General features: G+C 49.2%; 1 long non-coding RNA gene across 1 annotated transcript; it reads right to left on the bottom strand.

The window, feature by feature from the left end:
- Positions 1 to 16,614: 16,614 nt before the first annotated feature.
- Positions 16,615 to 18,402, bottom strand: LOC114594961 (uncharacterized). The gene is made up of 3 exons (XR_003706116.2): positions 18,284 to 18,402; positions 17,466 to 17,597; positions 16,615 to 16,916 (listed from the first exon to the last, which is right to left on the bottom strand). It is a non-coding gene; the product is annotated as an uncharacterized LOC114594961 (long non-coding RNA).
- Between the last annotated feature and the right edge of the window lie 358 nt (positions 18,403 to 18,760).

Below are 18,760 nucleotides of genomic sequence, written 5' to 3'. Positions count from 1 at the left end.
ATTCACAACAATGCACAGATGTTTAAACCAGTGACAACCAGAAATATTAAAATGAAGCATCAAGCAAGCAGTACAAATACGATAAAAGCAGCACAACACAAACGCACAAATAGAGAGCAGGACAGTGCTCAAACAGTGTCCAGAAAAAGATGAAGATGTTGTTGTTGTTGTTTAGTCATTTAGTCATGTCCGACTCTTCGTGACCCCATGGACCAGAGCACGCCAGGCACTCCTGTCCTCCACTGCCTCCCACAGTTTGGTCAAACTCATGCTGGTAGCTTCGAGAACACTGTCCCACCATCTCGTCCTCTGTCGTCCCCTTCTCCTTGTGCCCTCCATCTTTCCCAACATCAGGGTCTTTTCCAGGGAGTCTTCTCTTCTCAGGAGGTGGCCAAAGTCTTGGAGCCTCAGCTTCACGATCTGTCCTTCCAGTGAGCACTCAGGGCTAATTTCCTTAAGAATGGATGTGTTTGATCTTCTTGCAGTCCATGGGACTCTCAAGAATCTCCTCCAGCACCATAATTCAAAAGCATCAATACTCCAGCGATCAGCCTTCTTTATGGTCCAGCTCTCACTTCCATACATCACTACTGGGAAAACCATAGCTTTAACTATAAGGACCTTTGTTGGCAAGAAGATAGGAGTTGCCTTTAATAATAAATAATAATAATAAATTTTATTTATATCCCGCCCTCCCCAGCCGAAGCTGGGCTCAGGGCGGCTAACAACAATCAAAGTAATCCGACATTCTAAAAACATTCATTATAAAATTAATTAAATCAAATTAAAATCAAATTAATGGCAACCATCAAGCAAAATTCTGTGCAGAATGCCGATTGCCAGAGGAGGGGGTCAGGCTGCGCCCTGACCAAAGGCCTGGTGGAACAGCTCTGTCTTGCAGGCCCTGCGGAAGGATATCAGGTCCTGCAGGGCCCTAGTCTCTTGTGACAGAGCGTTCCACCAGATTGGAGCTGCGGCCGAGAAGGCCCTGGCTCTAGTTGAGGCCAGCCTAACCTCTCTATGGCCTGGGATCTTCAAGATGTTTTTATTTGCAGACCGTAAATTTCTCTGTGGGACATACCAGGAGAGGCGGTCCCGTAGGTACGAGGGTCCTAGGCCGTATAGGGCTTTAAAGGTTAAAACCAGCACCTTAAACCTGATCCTGTACTCCACCGGGAGCCAGTGCAGCTGGTATAGCACCGGATGGATATGATCTCGCAGCGAAGACCCCATAAGGAGTCTCGCTGCGGCATCTGCACCCGCTGGAGTTTCTGGGTCAGTCTCAAGGGCAGCCCCACATAGAGCGAGTTACAATAATCCAGTCTGGAGGTGACCGTCGCGTGGATCACAGTGGCTAGGTCAGGGCGAGAGAGATAAGGAGCCAACTGCTTAGCCTGGCGGAGATGAAAAAATGCTGCCTTTGTTATAGCTGTAATCTGCGCCTCCATAGAGAGGGAGGTATCGAAGATTACACCCAAACTCTTAACGGACGATGCTGGCACTAATTGCACCCCCGCAAGAGATGGGAGTTGCCCCCTCAATCCCATATCGCTCCGTCCCAGCCAGAGGACCTCTGTCTTCGAAGGGTTTAACTTCAACCGGCTCCCACGTAACCATCCAGCCACAGCTTCCAGACATCTGGTCAGTGTATCTGGGGCCGAGTCAGGATGGCCGTCCATCAACAGATAGAGTTGGGTGTCATTGGCATACTGATGGCAACCCAGCCCAAAACTCCGGACAAGCTGGGCGAGGGGGCGCATAAAGATGTTAAAAAGCATCGGGGAGAGAATTGCACCCTGAGGCACTCCACACACCAAGGAGTGGCGCGATGACAATTCCCCCCCAAGCGCCACCCTCTGTCCCCGACCAGAGAGAAACGAGCGCAGCCATTGAAGGACTGTGCCCTGGATCCCCACGTCGGCAAGGCGGTGGTCCAGGAGTTCGTGATCGACCATGTTGAAGGCTGCTGACAGGTCTAGAAGAATCAGCAGCCCCGACCCGCCTCGATCCAGCTGCCTGCGGAGATCATCTGTTAGGGCGACCAGAGCCGTCTCGGTCCCATGACCAGCGCGGAAGCCGGACTGGAATGGATCGAGAGCCGATGTTTCATCCAGAAACCTACCAAGCTGTTCAGCAACCGCTCTCTCAATCACCTTACCCAGGAATGGAAGATTCGAAACCGGGCGGTAATTGGCTAGATCTAAAGGATCTAATGATGTTTTCTTTAAGAGCGGACGCACCACTGCCTCCTTCAGTTCCCCTGGGATATTTCAGGATGGCCACCAGCATTGAAAAGGGCAGCAGTGGCAGGTGGGAGACAAATTCAATGGGGGGAATCTGTAGCCAATGTGGTGCCCTCCACCAGATGCTGTTGACTCACAACACCCACCTCGCCCCCCTTTCTCTTCCTGCTGCTTTCCCAAATGTGAAGCCATTTAAAGTTAGCACACCCCTCCACAAAGATGGGAATTTGGGACTCATCATGAGAAAGTGAGAAGCCAAGGTGGCTTAAGGGTTTCTGTGAAAGTCCAAGAATTTGGGGGGCAGCTGGAAACAATGTCTTTGGAAATGTGATGAAGAGACAGAGGGGCAAGAACACATAACAAGAGAAATAGTAGAATGATTTGTGGGAATGTTCAGGGATGCAGGAGAGGATATATTGCTTGATTATAGCCTTTCCAACTTGTGTTAACAAGTTCACAATTTAGCAGAGTAACATTCCCCTTTTTAAACTCACATTGGATGCGTTTGCTCAGGCTCGCTAAAGCCTCTATAATAACTTCTGATATTTCCCCCTTATTCCCTCATAAAAGATAAGACATGGCACAGTCTTCTATAAAAGTATAAAAAGAGTTTACTCACTCACATTCTGTTCGCAATTGGATCCCAGAAGGCAGACTTAGCTTAGAAAAGTTACATACACCTGGAAACTATCTCATAAGGAGACAGTCCCTTTGTCCTCTCTTGGCTGGAGGCCAAGAGTGCATCTTTGGCTAAGCAGATGTTGCTTCTTTGACGCATGTAGTCAAAAAAAGAAGGCTGCCCTACCCTGTGCTTTTGTCGTTACCTGCACAGGTGAGGCCACGCCCACCTCTAGTCATCTGCAGAGGAAGTCTGTCCCAGCCCATAAGGAAACAGGAAGTTTACCTGCTGGCTGGATAAACATTCCTCCCCATGTGTAAACATGTTCACTCTGGGAATGTTGTACTTGACTGCTCTTGTGTTTCACATCCCACATGATTGAGGGAACTGTGGAGATTGAGAGGAAAAATGAGAGCCGTCTTCCAATATCTCAAAGGCTGCCACGTAGAGAATGGAGGAAGTTTGACTTTCTCCTGCTCCAGAGGGGAGGATCCCAACCAATGGATTCAAAACATTAGGAATATCTGAGTTATTCCACAGTGGAACAGACCCCTTCAGAAGATGGTGGGCTCTCTCCCATGCAGGAGGATGTGAAGCAGAGGTTGGATGGGCACCAGTCAGAGATTCCTGCAATGCAGGGGTTGCACTAGATGACTCTTGGGGTAACCTTCCAGTGCTGAAGCTCTATAAGTCTATGATTCTGTGGTCTCTGGCTGGTCCTTGGCACATGAAGCTCAGGGCTTGCCACATCCATCCTGCAAACAACGGTTGGCATCCCACAAGATTTCATCAGTCCTTCAGTCACCTATAAGTATGGGGACCTCTCCTTCCCCAGACAATTTCTCTTCCACTTGGTTTCTGGTACCTCCAGGATTCCCACCAACCTCCAGCCATGAAGATCTTCTGCCTCCTCTCTGTGGCCGTCCTCCTCTTGATGCTGCTGGCTCCAGGTATGGCCTTCTTCTCAGATGCTTCTTCTCTGAGCTCCACAACTCTCAGCTTTATTCACTTTAAACCTGCCTCTGAGCACCGCTTGGTGTGACTCCCAAAGAGGTGGGATCTTGCCCCTCTGTCCTCCTGGAGAATATCCCAAATGGGGCATCTGGTTGGACACGGTGAGAAGAGGATGCTGGACTTGATGGGCCCCCTTTGGCCAGATCCACCAGCCAGTCTCTTCTTATCACCTCATTTATGTGATCCACAGAAGCTCTTGCTTTCAAATCTGTAATAATGCGCTTCAGCAAACTCAGGTTTGCAGTGGACAAAAGAACGGGCCAGTTTCCTGGGCAAGGGGGCATCTCTCTCTCAGTTTGCCAGTGGCCACCCAGGGAAGCCAGTGACTCTGACACAGCAGCCTTCCCTACCACCTTGGCTCAGACCCTGTCCTGAAGGTGCAGGGAGGCTGCAGAAGGGACTGACTCTCTGCTCCAGCCCTGCATTCTTCCTGCACCAGTTTCCCCAACCTGGTGCCCTCCGGGTGTCCAAGCCAGCAGGGCCATTGTGGAAGAACTTGTGGAAGGTGTAGGAGATCAGTCCTGTGAGACAGATCCTTCAAAGTCTTCATTTTCTTCCTCCAGATTTCACCAGAGGACAACCTCCTTGCATTCAGAGATGTCGACAGCAGAATGGGATACTGCGAGGCAGCTGTCCGCCCCTAAGGCCATTATTTCCGTGCTATCGCCTATGGTGTTGCCGTAGAGGTGAGTTAACTCTAATTTTAGTTTGCCTGGAAAATAAGTCAGTGGTGTCTCATGATCCCACATACATGAGACTCATTGCTCTTCCCCCCCCCCACCTCCCTCTCTTAATCTTTACATCCACTGTGAGTTGGAACAATATTAGTGTGCACACTGGGGGTTGTGACATCCCTGTCCTCTCCCCTTGCCGTCCCCATGAAAGGTCTCCAACACTCTTAGCCACAACTCCCCTTAGGCTCCCTTGGCTGAAAGAACAGCTCTTCCTGGTGTGAGAGGGTGGGGGCTCAGTCACTGACCCTCCTCAAATCGCAAAGGCAACCTGTGTGAAACGTCCCTGTGAAGGTGGTTATTGAATCACAGAATTGCAGAGTTGGAAGGGAAAGAGTTCAATGCACATCAACACAATGATCTGCTCAAAAGCGTCCTCTCCTGGGGTTGCTGTTCACATAAAAAAGAAGGATAAAGAACCTCATTAGAAAAAAAGTATGTGTGGCAGCCAAGCCCCACTCAAATTCCCCCAAGTGCATACATTAAATGCCCAGAAGTCTCTCTTACAATCATAGAATAGAAATGTAGTGCTGGGAGTGACCTAAGGGGTCATCTAGTCCAACCCTCTGCAAAACAATCCCTCTGTGTGCAATTTGAACTCTGAGAACAGCAGCTCTTCTGCCTCCCAGTTGGAGTCACTATTCTGGGTTTTCAGAACCACCATCAACACCCATATTAACATTGTTTCCTCTTCTCACAGGTCGGGGGTAACTCTGCAGATCTCCAGTGCAAGACCTCTGGTGAAAGGAAGACCACCCTGCTCTCCTCTGATGTGCAGCTGCCTCGACCGCACCCCCACCTCTGCTTGATGCCATCCTGTCTGCCTGTCTACTCATGAGTAAGCCCCATTGTTTCCACTGGGATCTAACTCCTGAGTAAGTGGCCTCGGGATGGGAGCTTGGATTTGGTTTGCCTGCAGAAATGCTTTAGCTTTTTCTCTTTAATAAATGCAAGCATTGGAAACCTTTCTGTTGGTTCATGTTGTGAAAAAGGTGTGCTGGGTTGAGGGGATATTTCAGACAATGGAAAAAAATCAACATTTCCACCCTCCAAACCTTTTGTGAAGGAGGCACATGAAGAAGGGCTTCTGATGATGATCTCTAGGTCAAGGTCAGTTCATATGGGGAGAGGCCATCCTTTAGATATTTTGTTTTTTTATTGTTTTTTTTATAATTTTTATTAAGGATTTTAAGCATTTATAATCATCAAATACACATAAAACCATCACCAAAGTACCAAAAGAAAAAAAGAAAAAAGACACAAGAAAATAGAAAGATTAAAACACCATCCAAAAAAGGAAAAAAGGAAAAAGACGATAAAACAACCAAATCCATTAGTTAATAACCATACTTTCATCAAATTTTGGACTTCCTCACATCTCCCGTTCCTGCGTTCCCAATTATAAAGTTATAAACAGCAAATTATCCCCAAATTATCACACTTGGATCCCAGAGGGCAGACTTAGTTTAGAAAAGTTACATACACCTGGAAACTATCCCATAAGGAGACAGTCCCTTTGTCCTCTCTTAGCATCTTTGGCTAAGCAGATGTTGCTTCTTCGAAGAAAGTAGTCAGAGAGAGAGATGACTGCCCTGCCTGTGCTTTTGTCATTACCTGCACAGGTGAGGCCACACCCACCTCTAGTCACATGCAGAGGAAGTCTGTCCTAGCCCAGAAGGAAACAGGAAGTTTACCTGCTGGCTGGACAAACATTCCTCCCATGTGTAAACATGTTCACTCTGGGAATTCTGTACTTGGCTGCTCTTGTGTTTCACATCCTACATGATTGAGGGAATTGGGGAGATTGAGAGGAAAAATGAGAGCCGTCTTCCAATATCTCAAAGGCTGCCACATAGAGAATGGAGGAAGCTTGACTTTCTCCTGCTCCAGAGGGGAAGATCCCAACCAATGGATTCAAAACATTAGGAATATCTGAGTTATTCCACAGTGGAACAGACCCCTTCAGAAGATGGTGGGCTCTCTCCCATGCAGGAGGATGTGAAGCAGAGGTTGGATGGGCACCAGTCAGAGATTCCTGCAATGCAGGGGTTGCACTAGATGACTCTTGGGGTAACCTTCCAGTGCTGAAGCTCTATAAGTCTATGATTCTGTGGTCTCTGGCTGGTCCTTGGCACATGAAGCTCAGGGCTTGCCACATCCATCCTGCAAACAACGGTTGGCATCCCACAAGATTTCATCAGTCCTTCAGTCACCTATAAGTACGGGGACCTCTCCTTCCCCTGGTAATTTCTCTTCCACTTGGCTTCTGGTACCTCCAGGATTCCCACCAACCTCCAGCCATGAAGATCTTCTGCCTCCTCTCTGTGGCCGTCCTCCTCTTGATGCTGCTGGCTCCAGGTATGGCCTTCTTCTCAGATGCTTCTTCTCTGAGCTCCAGAACTCTCAGCTTTATTCACTTTAAACCTGACTCTGAGCACCACTTGATCTGACTCCCAAAGAGGTGGGATCTTGCCCCTCTGTCCTCCTGGAGAGTTTCCCAAATGGGGCTTGTGGTTGGACACTGTGGGAAGAGGATCCTGGACTCAATGGGCCCCCTTGGCCGGATCCACCAGCCAGTCTCTTCTTATTACCTCATTTATGTGATCCACAGAAGCTCTTGCTTTCAAATCTGCAATAATGCGCTTCAGCAAACTCAGCTTTGCGGGGGGTGAAAGAACGGGCCAGTTTCCTGGGCAAGGGGGCATCTCTCTCCCAGTTTGCCAGTGGTCACCCAGGGAAGCCAGTGACTCTGTCGCAGCCTTCCCAACCACCTTGGCTCAGACCCTGTCCTGGAGGTGCAGGGAGGCAGCAGAAGTGATTGACTCTCTGCTCCAGCCCTGCATTCTTCCTGCACCAGCTTTCCCCAACCTGGTGCCCTCCGGGTGTCCAAGCCAGCAGGGCCATGGTGGAATAAGTTGTGGAAGGTGTAGAAGGTCAGTCCTGAGAGACAGAGCCTTCACAGTCTTCTTTTTCCTCCTCCAGATTTCACCAGAGGCCAAGGTAATTGCAGGCCGAGATGTCGAAGGCAGAGAGGGGTAATGTGAATTGGTAGGTGCTGGCCACCCCGAAGGCCAATATTCCGGTGTCCTCCCTGGGTGTGTTGCCGTTAAGGTGAGTTATATCAAATCTTAGTTTTCCTCGAAAAATTGTCAGCGGTGTATCATGACCCCAAATGCATGAGAGTCATCTCTCTGTTTCCCCCCCACTCCACTTCTCTCTTAATCTTTACATCCACTGTGAGTTGGAACAATATTAGTGTGCACACTGGGGGTTGTGACAACCCTGTCCTCTCCCCTTGCCGTCCCCATAAAAGGTCTCCAACCCTCTTAGCCACAACTCCCCTTAGCCTCCCTTGGCTCAAAGAACAGCTCTTCATGGCATGAGGGGGTGGGGGCTCAGTCACTGACCCTCCTCAAATAGCAAAGGCAACCTGTGTGAAACGTCCCTGTGAAGGTGGTTATTGAATCACAAAATTGTAGAGTTGGAAGGGAAAGAGTTCAATGCACACCAACACAATGATCTCCTCAAAGGTGTCCTCTCCTGGGGTTGCTGTTCGCATAAGGAAGACGAAGGAACCACATTAGAAAAAAAGTGTGTGTGGCAACAAAGCCCCACTCGAATTCCCCCAAGTGCATACAAGAAATGCCCAGAGGTCTCTCCTACTATCACAGAATAGAAATGCAGCGTTGGGAGGGACCTAAGTGGTCATCTAGTCCAACCCTCTGCAAAACAGACCCTCTGTGTGCAATTTGAACTCTGACAACAGCAGCTCTTCTGCCTCCCAGTTGGAGTCACTGGTCTGGGTTTTCAGAACCACCACCAGCACCCATATTAACAGTGTCTCCTCTTCTCACAGGGGGCAAGTAACTCTGCAGATCTCCGGTGCAAGACCTCTGGTGAAAGGAAGACCACCCTGCTCTCCTCTGACGTGCAGCTGCCTCGACTGCACCCCCATCGCTGCTTGTGAAGAAACCGCTTTGCTTGATGCCGCTGAAGGCAATGCTGGGAAGGAGTCAAGAGGGAGCTGCCCTGTCTGCCTGTCTACTCATGAGTAAGCCCACTGGTGCCAGTGCGGCCTGACTCCTTAGTAAGTGGGCTCGGGATTGGAGCTAGGATTTGATTTGCCTGCAAAAATGCTTTAGCTTCTTCTTTTTAATAAATGCAAACATTGGAAAACTTTGTGTAGGTCTATGTTCTGAAAAGGTGTGCTGGGTCTTGTTTTCTCTTGGACTCTAATATATGATGTGCAAAACACATAAATACAAAAACCAGAGAGGCCAAGACAGGATATGTGGTTAGGATTCCATGGAGACATGAGATTCCTCCATGTGTGTAATATCCTGAAACAGGGCAGGGGAAGGTCTGAGCTCCTCCCAACTTCCTTGGCTATTGTGACAGTGGCCAACCAGATGCCCACAAACAGGACCACAGCCCAAGAGTTCTCCTTCTTCCCACAGTCTCCTGCCATGACAATGGAGGGAGAATAAAGGCATTGTGATGTGTAGCCAGAGGTATCTTCAGTATTGCCTGCAGAACCCACAGGATCCCATCCCTGTCTTATAGAATTATGGATTTGTACAGTTGGAAGGGACACACAGGGTCATCAGGTCCAGCCCCCTGCAATGCAGGAATCTCAGCTGAAGCATCCATGACAGATAGCCATCCAACCTTTGCTTAAAAGCCTCCAAGGAAGGAGAGACCAAAACTCCTGAGATAGACTGTTCCACTGTCAAATAGCTCCTACTGTCAGAAAGTTTTTTCTGAATGCTTAGTTGGAATCTCCTTTCTTGTGATTTGAAGACATTGGTTTGGGCCCTACTTTCCGGAGTAGCAGAAAACAAGCTTGCTTCATCTTCTGTGTGACAGCCCTTGAGATATTTGAAGGTGGCTATCATATCTTCTTAAGGAAAGGTGGTTTGGAAGCTGCCTTGTGGTCATCCCTGGACAGGTGAGGCCCCTCAGGTGAGTTCTTCACCCCATCATCTGGGTGATACTCACATAACTCTCCATATTTGATGCATCTTATAGAAGAAGAAGAAGAAGAAGAGTTTGGATTTGATATCCCACCTTTCACTCCCTTTCAGGAGTCTCAAAGCGGCTAACATTCTCCTTTCCCTTCCTCCCCCACAACAAACACTCTGTGAGGTGAGTGAGGCTGAGAGACTTCAGAGAAGTGTGACTGGCCCAAGGTCACCCAGCAGCTGCAGGTGGAGGAGCGGAGACGCGAACCCGGTTCCCCAGATTAGCAGACTACCGCTCTTAACAACTACACCACACTGGCTCTCAATTCCATCATACCTTCCATTCCATCATACCTCAATTCCTCAAGCAGCCCCTCACCCCATGTGAACCTACCAAGACCCTGAAATCATCATCTGAGGCCGTTCTTTGTGTCCCTCCTCCCCAAAATGCCCAGAGGGTGGCAACAGATGAATGGACATTTTCTGTGAGTGGATGGTGTCCCCAGGGTGCTTTGGGGGAGATAGGGGTTTGTTTTTGTTTTTTATTATGCAATTTGTGTTTTTTATCTTGTATTATCTTGTATGTTGTGATCAGCCCTGAAATCTACAAAGGAAGGGTAGTATGTGGTGCTGTGAGTTAAACCACAGAGCCTAGGACTTGCCGATCAGAAGGTCGGCGGTTCGAATCCCCGCGACGGGGTGAGCTCCCGTTGCTCGGTCCCAGCTCCTGCCAACCTAGCAGTTCAAAAGCACCTCAAAGTGCAAGTAGATAAATAGGTACCGCTCCAGCACGAAGGTAAACGGCGTTTCCGTACGCTGCTCTGGTTCACCAGAAGCGGCTTAGTCCTGCTGGCCACATGACCCGGAAGCTGTACGCTGGCTCCCTCGGCCAGTAAAGGGAGATGAGCGCCGCAACCCCAGAGTCGGTCACGGCTGGACCTAATGGTCAAGGGTCTCGTTACCCTTTTTACACAAATCAGAACCAGAAGCAGAATCATAACACCATGGAATAAAATACAATATCCACTGTAAGCCAATACCTTTACTGAACTGACTACAGATCACCAAAAAATGAGCAAGCTTTTGAGTTTCGCAGAACGCTTCTTTGGACTGAATATTAAGCAAATGAGGCTATGGGTGTGTGGGGTGTGTGTGAAAATCTGGTCTAGGGTTAAAATCTGCCTTGGTGTGAGTCTTAAGGTGTAAAGGAAGAAGAAGGGTCAGACCACTTGATACAGATGTTGCTTAGATAACAACTCTGGATCCAAGCCCTGACCATTGGCCACTGGTGGGAGTTGCATCTGGAAGGTCAAAGCTTCCCAGTCATGACTTGATACTGGAGATTCCAGGTTTCATGCTGGGAGAAGTACAGCAGCCCATTCCCCATATTTGAAAGGATCAGCTACAGCCGTTCCCTAGATCCAGCTTTGGCCATCAATGAAACATCAGGTTCCTGGTGGTCAAAGGTATGAAAGAGAAACACTGTCATATTTATGAATGGCAAACATGGAGGTTTATTGCACACAGTGGAGTAGAAATGTCGGTTTTGGTCCCTGCCCCAAAGGAAGGGGGTGGCGCCCTGGGACACAGGCCCACGTCTGACATCGGAAGCTGTCTTCCATCCGTTGGTCCATCAAGCTGAGTGATCTCAGCAGGGTTCCCAGCCGGGGTCTCTCCCAGCCCTGCCTGTTTTAAAAGGAGGAATGAAGAGGGTGCTGCTCGCTCAGATGCTCCTTGTAGGTTGGGACAGCTCTTGGTTAGGAAAATAAACAGAGGAAAGGTAGATGAGATTGCAAAGCCCCAACCAGGCCTCCCAAAGTGCACAGCCCAGAACCGCAGAACTGTAGCATTGGAAGGGACCCCAAAGGGTCATCTACTCCAACCCCAGGCATCATAACTAAACAATCCTTGATGAATGGCCATCCAACCTTTGCTTAAATGCTCCCAAGAAAGGAAAGTCCACCACCTTCTGAGGTAGATCATTCCTCTGTTGAATTATTCTTACCGTCAGAAAGTCATTCTTTAGTCTAAATCTTGCTTTGTGTCTTGCCCTCCAAAACAGGAGAAAAAAAGTCTCCTCCTCCCCTTTTCCAGGCTAAATATACCCAGCTCCCTCAACTGTTCTGGAACCCATTTTCTTCAGCCTTGGGCACAATGAACATTTCCATATAACTCACCTCAACGGCAACACAGTTTGTCTCTTGAACACCATCCAATTCCTCTTTCCTTGATGCCGCAGCTGAAATACTTGCATCTCCCTCCCCTACGGAAACATTGCGGTTCGAGATTTTGGGCTTCGGTGAAATCTGGAAGGGGAAAAAACCCTTTGATGCTTGCTCTGCCCCCTCCTCCTATAGCCTGGTCTTCTGCACTTTCCACACCTTCCCCAAAGGCCCCACTGCCTGGGATATCTGGAGGGCACCAAGTTGGGGACAGCTGGTGCAGGAGGAATGCAGGGAAAGGGTCTGGGCTGGAGACTGAGATCATTCCCCTCCCACCTGCACCTCCAGAAGATGGTCTAAGCCAGGCATGTCAAACTCCCAAGCGACTGTGATCCAGTATAAAAAAAAATAGCAGTGATTGCCAAGAGTTGTTGGGCTTATTTTAGGGGGCAGTGACCAAAGTTGTTGAGCTTTTTATAAAAAATGTTTTTGGAGGGGAGGCGATTTCTTTAGTCTGCCGAACGACCAGCGGCACCCCTACGATGGACAAGTAGATCTCGATCGACCTGTTGGACATGCCTGGTTTAAGCCAAGGCGGAAGGGAAGGCTGTGTCAGAGTCACCAGCTTCCCTGTGAGGTACAGGAGAGAGAAGCCCCCTTGCCCAGGAAACTGGCTCACCCTCTGCCCCACCGCAAATATGAAAGATTTTAAAGCAGCCGCTTCTTTGGATTAGATTTCATGTTATAGGGTTAGCATGGCAAGAAGAGCATAAGACTGGCTGCTGGATCAGGCCAAAGGGGCCCCATCTAGTCCCTCTTCTTGCAGGGGCCAACCAGATGCCCCATGGGGGAAGCTATCAAGGGGGACAGAGGGACAAGAGAACCCAATGCACATCCCTTATGGATTCCCTGCAAGTAAATATTCAGAGGCAGGTTAAAAATGAGGAAAGCTGAGAGATGTGAAGTTCGGAGAAGAAACATCTGAGAAGAAGGCCATACCTGGAGCCAGCAGCAGCAGGAGGTGGAAGATGACAGAGAGGAGGCAGAAGATCTTCATGGCTGGAGGTTGGTGGGAATCCTGGAGATGCCAGAAGCCAACTGGAGGTGTGATTGACTGGGGACAGAGAGTTCCCTCTACAGTGCCTGGAGGACTGTTGAAATCTTGTGGGATGTCAACCGTTGTTTGCAGGATGGATGCTGCAATCTCTGACGGTCATGTGCCAAGGACCAGCCAAAGACCAAGGCTGTGTTGCTATGATGACGTTGATGTGTTCCTGCCCCCTGCAGTTTTGAAATGATGACGTTTGCTCTCTCGGCTGCCCTCCTCTCTCTTTTTCTAGTCACTGGTGGTGCCAACTCTGATACGTTAATTCATATGGACTCTACCCCAGCTCCCTCCCCAATCAGACCAACGCCCCTCCCTCCCCACCTCACCTTCCACTCACAGCTTGCCCCCAAGCCCTTCCCCCTCCTCTCACAGTTCAGACCAGCCTTCCCTGCTCTTTCCAGGGAGGTGGGTGCTTCACCCAGTGGCTTTCTCAAATGCCCTGTGAGGTTCCTCTCCCTTCTTCCCCCTGCCAATGAAAGTGGATCGAGAAAAGTTTTCCTCCCTGTCTCAGAGCGCCAGAACTCCGGGACAACCAATGAAGCTGAATGGTGGAAGCTTCAGGACAGAGAAAGGGACGTCCTTCTTCCCGCGGTTCATCTATGGAACTCCCTCCCACAGGAGGCAGTGATGGCCACCAACTTGGATGGCTTTAAAAGAGCATTAGAGAGAGGGTGATTGATGCCTACTAGTCAGAGGCAGCAGTGCTTCTGAATCCCAGTTGCTGCCTGAAATATACTGGGAGTCGAGTGTGAATTTCATGCTCTTTATTCAGCTTATAGTAGCAATGAATGAAACTTTCCCCAAAACACCTAGCTGTATATACAGTACATTATTTACACAATGGGCCCTGTGTGATTGGCTAATTCTGGGCTGCTCCTGTAAGCCAATCAGGTTGCTGATTCACTTCATCCAGGAGCCTGGTTGGCTGCTCCTGTAAGCTAATCAGGTTGCGGATTCACTTCCACCTGGAGCTGGATTGGGTGGCTCCTGCGGACCAATCAGACTGCTGCATTCTGGATCCTATTGTTCTAGGATTCAGCTCAGCACAGAACACTGCCAAAGACAGGAGCGAAGAGGGGTCTTGTTCTCGGATCCTCCTTTCCATTTTCCCATAATGTGCATCTGGCTGGGCAGTGCGAGAACAGGAGGCTGGGTGACATGGCTCCCCTTGGGCCTGATCCAGCTCTTTGTATGTTTGCATGTTCAGTGCTTTTATCTGGGGAGGGGGCTTTTCCCAGCCCTTTGCTAAACTGCTTGGTGAAGGGCCTCCCCTCCCCACCATTCCTTTAACTCTGCTTCAGGTACATTTAAGGGAGGGGAGTGGCTTCCCTGGCTAAGCTGCTTGCACAGAGACCCACCCAAATTAAACCATTCCTCACACTGCAGTCTAATGACAGCCACACCAGCTGCAGAGCGTGGGGACTTTTTCACAGTTCTCTCGCTATATAGGAAGAAAGGCAACTCCTATCTTAGCTCTGCTCTGTGTAGTTCCTGCTTGTGAAACAACATCCAGCCCATCTGTGTGCCATGAGCCAAGGAAGTGCGGCAGTTGGAGGGGAGATGAAATACGCTCAGAGTCGAGAGTGGATTTCTTGCTCTTTATTCAGCTCAGAGTGGTGAGGAGGAACGAATGTTCCCTCAAAGTATCTGCTTTATTTACACAATGGGCTGCATGTGATTGGCTAATTCCGGACTTCTCCTGTAGGCCAATCAGGTTGTGGATTCGCTTCCATCTGGAGGTGGATTGGGTAGCTCCTGCAGACCAATCAGACTGCTGCATTCTGGATCCTATTGTTCTAGGACCAATCAGACTGCTGCATTCTGGATCCTATTGTTCTAGGACCAATCAGACTGCTGCATTCTGGATCCTATTGTTCTAGGACCAATCAGACTGCTGCATTCTGGATCCTATTGTTCTAGGACCAATCAGACTGCTGCATTCTGGACCCTATTGTTCTAGGACCAATCAGACTGCTGCCTTTTGGATCCTATTCAACTCAGTACATAACAAGAGAACTGGAGGAAGAGGCAGGGTGAGGCAGAGGCTCCTTTCCCTGCAGTCGCTGGGTGAAATGGAAACTTCCCAAGGATGTCATATAGAGGAGGGAGAAAGGTTGTTTTCTGCTGCTCCAGAGAAGCGGACACGGAGCAATGGATCCAAACTACAAGAAAGAAGATTCCACCTAAACATTAGGAAGAACTTCCTGACAGTAAGAGCTGTTCGACAGTGGAACTTGCTGCCAAGGAGTGTGGTGGAGTCTCCTTCTTTGGAGGTCTTTAAGCAGAGGCTTGACAACCATATGTCAGGAGTGCTCTGATGATGTTTCCTGCTTGGCAGGGGGTTGGACTCGATGGCCCTTGTGGTCTCTTCCAACTCTATGATTCTATGATTCCATCCCCATCTGCAACAAGCAACCGCTCCTGGAGCACCACCTGCTGGTTCTTTGAAGTTCCTGCCCTCCATGGTGGTTCCATTGGAAGAAAGATGTATTGTGATAGAGAGAAAGAATGAATATCATTTCCCAAGAGTCTGAGAGATGCACTGTGTAACAGGACCATTACTTCCAGCTGTGTTCATACATACACATAAGTACATAAGAAGAGTCTGCTGGATCAGAGAATCATAGCATTGTGGAGTTAGAAGGGACCCCCAGGGTCATCTAGTCCAACCCCCTGCAATGTAGGAACGTCAACTAAAGCATCCATGACAGGTGGCCATCCAACCTCTGCTTAAAAACCTCCAAGGAAGGAGAATTCACAACTGCCCAAGTGGGACAGTTACAATTCTAGGGTTCTCTGAATTGCTCCATTTTGACCCAGAAGGGGATGTGTCTAGCATTGCTTCCCTGGACTGGGACACCAGGACTTAAATTTCCAACCAGCCATGAAGCTCACTGGGTGACCCTGGGCTACATTTCAGTCTAGCCTACCTCACAGGGTTGTTGCCAAGATGAAATGAAGAAGGGGAGAACTGTGTGCCCCAATTTGAGCTCCCTGGCAGTTCGGACCCCTTGAGGGTACACCAAGAAGCTGCAGACTCTGCACCCCTACAGTGTGTTGACAGTTGGAGGCCTTGGCACCAGGTGTTTCATGCCCCCAGTAATCCTCACGTATGTTAATTTATCAACAGTTCCACCTTCTTCTGTGACACTACAATTTAAGAAGGATATTGAAAAGCTGGATAGGTCTAGCCTGGAGAAGAGGAGACTGAGAGGAGATATGAGAGCCATCTTCAAATATCTTATCGGTGGTCATGTGGAAGATGGAGCAAGCTAGTTTTCTTCTGCTCTGGAGCGTAGGGCCCAAATTAATGGATTCAAGTCCCATGAACGGAGATTCCGACTGAACTCTGGGAAGATCTTTTTGAAGGAAAGAGATGTTTGACCATGGAATGGACTCCCTCAGAAGGCGGTGGACTCTCCTTCAGTGGAGAATTTTAAGCAGAGATTGGGTGGCCACCTGTCAGAGATTCTTTAACTTGGACTAGTTGACCCTCAGGCTACCTTCCAACTCTATAATTCTAGGATTCTCTGGTGATAATTACAATCTTTCTCCATTTTGACCTGAAAAAGGGATGTGTCTAAAATTGCTTCCCCCCCTCGCACCAACTGCCCCCCTGAACCTCCTTCAGAACTGGGCCAATTCCCAATTCCACTGGATTGCACAGAAACACCTGCCAGTTACTTCGAAATCAAAGAAAAGTCACAGTATGGAGAGGAACTGGCAGAGCCCCACCCCACCCCAGCACCCCTTTTCATACCAGGCACCACCACACAGAGGTTTCCAATGCTTGCATTTATTGAAAGGAAAAGCTAAAGCAAATGAGCAGGCAAATCCCATCCTAAACCCATTTACAAAGATGCCAGCTTCTCTGAGCACAGCAGGACTTGCTCTGGAGTAAACGGGCAGAAAGGATTGGGCAGGGATGGATCCTTCCCAGAAGCGCCTTCAGCAGCAGCAGCTGCAGCAGCAGCAGTGAGCAAAGAGGTTTTTGCAGAGGTGCAATCAAGGCAGCTGCATCTCCAGAGAAGAAACGGGGTGGTCTTCCTTTCATCAGAGATGGTGCAGGATGGGTCTGCTGTAGAGTTAAATGAAAAAGAGAGAAAACACAGTGAATATGGGTGAGAGGGAGGGTGCTCAAAACAGGCCAGGGACCCCCTGAAGACCTGGATGCTATCAGAGTTGGAAGTTCATGGGGGTTGTGGTGGTTAGAGTTGGTTAGAGTGTGACCTTCTGCTGAATGTGCAGAGGTCGGGAGACTTCTCCATCCCGAACCCAAATGCCTCATTACACGGTCTGGTGCTTATAATCCAAAACATCTGGTGGCCACCTGATGGACAAAGGCTGCCCTCTATGCTTTCAAAAACCTTGTTTCACATGGGACTTGTTCTCAAGAGCCTGTTTTCTAAGCTCAAGTGGCTCCAAATGTGATTGGGGAATTCTCAAGGTCCAAATCAAAAATAGTCATTTGGGAGAATTTAGTAAGTACCGCCCCCCCTTGTGGCTGTCAAGGGTCAAAGACAGAGGGAAGAAGCAGAGCTGTAACTCTCAAGCCTTCAAGGTCCTGTCTCCTTGAGATGCCACATACTTATTTCCAGGCACAGGTATGGTTTTGCCTATAACTCACCTTAGCTGCGCTTGCAGCAACGCCTGTCTCCCGAACACTTCCCAATCTCTTTCTCGCCTTTGTTGCAGGTTTTTCTGCAGCTGCCCCCATTGTTCTGGCAATCCTGGGTGGGACGTTGAGCTCCGGTGAAATCTGCAGGGGGAAGCAAAGAGAAAGGGAAGTTGGGAGAGAGAGAGAGAGAGAGAGAGAGAGAGATGCAACTACTAAGGAGAGAAGCTACCTGGGAAGGATTGGCCTTGTATACCTTCCACAACTTGTTCCTCAACAGCCCTGCTGGCCAGGACATCGGGAGAGCACCAGGTTGGGGGAGGCTGGTGCAGGAAGAATGCAGGAAAGGGGCTGGGATGGGGAGTGAGCCCCTCTCCCCTGCACCTTCAGCAGGGGGGCTGACCCAAGGCAGTCACTGGCTTCCCTGGGGGCCACTAGCAACCTTGGAGAGAGAAGTTCTCTTGCCCAGGAAACTGGCCCACTCCCTTCCCCACTACAAAGCTGAATCTACTGAAATGTGTCATTACAAATTCTATAGCAGCAGCTTCTTTGGATCAGATTCCATATTTTAGGATTGGGATGATAATCAGATCCCAAGAGCTTGGCTGCTGCATCAGGCCAAAGGGGACTCATCAAGTCCATCAACCTGGTCTCACAGTGGCCAACCAGATGCCCCATTTGTTAAGTTCTAAAGGGGGTCAGACGGTCAAGAGAATTCCCCACCCATCCCTTTGGGATTCCCTGCAAGTGGGATTCAGAGGCAGGTTTAAAAGGAATAAAGCGAAGAGCTGTGGAGCTCAGAGAAGAAGCATCTGAGAAGAAGGCCATACCTGGAGCCACCAGCATCAGGAGCAGGAAGGCAACAGAGAGGAGGCAGAAGATCTTCATGGCTGGAGGTTGGTGGGAATCCTGGAGATGCCTGAAGCCAAGTGGAAGAGCAGTTGTTTGGGGAAGGAGAGGTCCCTCTACTTATAGGTGGATGGAGGACTGATGAAACCTTGTGGGAAACCAAATGTCTTTTACACCATAGATGTCACAATCCCTGCGGGGCAGAAGAAGATGAGAATTGCTGTCTGGATTTGAGTAATGCTCTTGTGCAAAACCACATACGGAAGAATGACCACAAACCAGACTAGTGTCACTGACTGACAAAGAGAAGCTGAGGGAGTTGTTTCTGAAACTAGGGCTTTGGAGAATTAATTTCCCAGCTATGCATTGAGTTTACCATGAAGTTAATAGAGGAAAAGCACGTTCTTGGAGGAGAGGACTATCAGGGCTGTTTCTCACATGTGTGTTTCTGGTAACCT

This window comes from Podarcis muralis, chromosome 3, assembly GCF_964188315.1.
Source record: "Podarcis muralis chromosome 3, rPodMur119.hap1.1, whole genome shotgun sequence".
NCBI classification, from domain to species: Eukaryota; Metazoa; Chordata; class Lepidosauria; order Squamata; family Lacertidae; genus Podarcis; species Podarcis muralis.
Note: the sequence above shows the minus strand (reverse complement) of the source record. Positions and strands in the feature narration are given on the sequence as shown.